This window comes from Lagopus leucura, unplaced genomic scaffold, assembly GCF_019238085.1.
Source record: "Lagopus leucura isolate 7727_CA_CO unplaced genomic scaffold, USGS_WTPT01 33111-0_obj-0_obj, whole genome shotgun sequence".
Lineage (NCBI taxonomy): Eukaryota > Metazoa > Chordata > Aves > Galliformes > Phasianidae > Lagopus > Lagopus leucura.
The window spans coordinates 1,308-4,436 of NW_024966668.1; the positions used below are offsets into that span (position 1 = coordinate 1,308).

The 3,129-nt window shown below is 44.4% G+C and overlaps 1 long non-coding RNA gene across 1 annotated transcript in view; it reads right to left on the reverse strand.

Annotated features, from left to right (window-relative positions):
• Positions 1–3,129, reverse strand: part of LOC122192722 — a 4,640-nt gene that overhangs the window by 1,298 nt on the left and 213 nt on the right. The window contains exons 2-3 of the long non-coding RNA XR_006182676.1: positions 2,554–2,678; positions 1,345–1,433 (exon numbers count right to left, since the gene is read on the reverse strand). This is a non-coding gene — a long non-coding RNA (uncharacterized LOC122192722). The remainder of the gene's footprint in view (positions 1–1,344; positions 1,434–2,553; positions 2,679–3,129) is intronic.

The window sequence follows — 3,129 nt, forward strand, 5'->3', positions numbered from 1 at the left end:
ATTTTGGCCCATTTTTACCCCACTTTGGCCATTTTTTTGCCCATTTTGGCCCATTTTTTTACCCCACCTCGGCCCATTTTTTACCCTATTTTGGCCATTTTTACCCCATTTTGGCCGATTTTTTTACCCCACTTTGGCCATTTTTACCCCACCTCGGCCCATTTTTCACCCTATTTTGGCCCATTTTTACCCCACTTTGGCCATTTTTAACCCATTTTGGCTCATTTTTTTACCCCACCTCGGCCCATTTTTTACCCTATTTTGGCCATTTTTACCCCACTTTGACCCATTTTTACCCTATTTTGGCTATTTTTTACCCCATTTTGGCCCATTTTTACCCCATTTTTTACCCCACTTCGGCCCATTCTTACCCCATTTTGGCCCATTTAACCTCAGATCAATTCAGATCTTTTTCCCCTTTCACCTCTCAAAAAATTCCACACGTTTCACCAAATCCCAAAACATCATCATCACCATCATCATCACCATCATCATCATCACCATCATCGCCATCATCACCACCATCATCATCAACACCATCATCACCACCATCATCACCACCATCATCGCCATCATCATCACCATCATCATCATCATCATCACCATCATCATCATCACCATCATCATCATCACCATCATCAACACCATCATCAACACCATCATCACCACCATCATCGCCATCATCATCACCATCATCATCATCATCATCACCATCATCATCATCACCATCATCGCCATCATCATCACCACCATCATCGCCATCATCATCACCACCATCATCGCCATCATCACCACCATCATCATCACCATCATCATCGCCATCGTCGCCACCATCATCATCACCATCATCATCGCCATCATCATCACCATCATCATCGCCATCATCACCACCATCATCATCACCATCATCACCACCATCATCACCACCATCATCGCCACCATCATCACCATCATCATCACCATCATCACCACCATCATTGCCATCATCACCACCATCATCGCCACCATCATCGCCATCATCACCACCATCATCACCACCATCATCGCCATCATCACCACCATCATCGCCACCATCATCGCCACCATCATCGCCATCATCACCACCATCATCACCACCATCATCGCCACCATCGCCATCATCATCACCATCATCACCATCATCATCACCACCATCATCACCATCATCATCACCATCATCATCGCCATCATCATCGCCATCATCCCAATCATTCCTGCCATCATTTCTACTTTTGGCTGGCAAATCCCAGAGCCGCAATAACAAAACTCTTCTTTTTTCTCAGGGTGGCTGCCCCAAATTTGGGGGAATTCCCCCTAAATCCGCACCGATTCTCACGCCGTCATCCCAGTAGAGCTGCCCCTCCGCCTCTTGGCTGTCATTCAGAGCCACCAGAAGAGCCAATGGATTCTTTCGGCTGCCAAGAAGAAGAAAAATAAGGGAATTGCTTCCCCCCCAACCCCCCCAAATCCCACTTTTGCATTCCCCAAAAATTAAATCTGATTTTTAATGCTAATTAATCGCGCCCCAACGACGGACGTCGCACGCAACCCCCTGTGAGTTCGTTCTCATGGCACTTGGGGTGCTGGAATCTGATTGAGAGGGGGGTGGATGGGGGAAAACAAGAAGGAGGACGACAAAAAGGGAGGAAACTGCCCCAAAATTCAGATCAGCATTCTGAAAAGCCCACAAATTTTGGTGTTTGCAATGGGGGAACACATCAAAATTAATCAAAATTTCATTCTAATTGCTTGTAATGCAATTGAATAAATTTAACTAAGAGCGGAACAGAATGAGGACGACAAAAAGGGAGGAAACTGCCCTAAAATTCAGCTCGATTGCCTGAAATTCCTGCAAAATTGGAGGTGTTTGCAATGGGAAAATGCATCGATGTAAATCAAAATCTCATTCTAATTGCTTGTAATGCAATTTAATCAGTTTAATTGAGAGCGGAACAGAAGGAGGACGACAAAAAGAGAGGAAACTGCCCCAAAATTCAGATCAGCATTCTGAAAATCCCACAGATTTTGGTGTTTGCAATGGGGGAACACATCAAAATTAATCAAAATCTCATTCTAATTGCTTGTAATGCAATTTAACAAATTTAATTGAGAGTGGAACAGAAGGAAGACGACAAAAAGGGAGGAAACTGCCCTAAAATTCAGCTCGATTGCCTGAAATTCCTGCAAAATTGGAGGTGTTTGCAAGGTGAAAAAGCATCGATGTTAATGAAAATCTCATTCTAATTGCTTGTAATGCAATTTAATCAGTTTAATTGAGAGCGGAACAGAAGGAGGACGACAAAAAGAGAGGAAACTGCCCCAAAATTCAGATCAGCATTCTGAAAATCCCACAGATTCTGTTGTTTCCAACATGGAAACGTGACCGTTTTCATGAAAATTGGAAGGCAAAAGAAAATGAATTCCCAGCCTGATTCACCTGCAATGTGAGATAATCACTGCTGGGTCAAACAGTGACCAAAAAAGGTCCGAAATTTGAGTGGAATTTGAAGGGAATCGGTCAATTCCTGGTGCTACCTGTAGGCCGTGTTGTTGGCGGGGCTCTGCTGGGGGAGGATGAAACCCCCGCGGACGTGGAGGTTGATGTGCTCCAAAGGCGAGGGCAGCGTTCGGAATTCACCCCGGAATCCGACGTATTCACCCTATTTTTTTTGGGGGGGGGGGGAAAAAATTTAGAAATGATGCCACAAATCCCATCGATTCGATGAAATATTCACAGAATCACAGAATCACAGGGTTGGAAACGAGCTGGGTTGTATGGTTCTAGGGTTAGGATGCTAGGGTTCTACGATTCTAGGGTTCTGGGTTCTAAGTTTCTAGGATTCCAGGATTCCATGATTCTAGGATTCTAGGGTTCTAGTGTTTTGGGGTTCCAGGGTTCTACGATTCTAGGATTCTAGGATTTTAGGGTTCTGGGGTTCTAAATTTCTAGGATTCCAGGATTCCAGGATTCCAGGATTCCAGGATTCCAGGGTTCTAGGATTCCAGGATTCTACAGTTTTAGGGTTCTAGGGTTCTAGAGTTCTACAGTTCTATGGTTCTACGGTTCTAGGGTTCTATGGCTGTAGGGTTCTATGATTCCATTATTCTAGG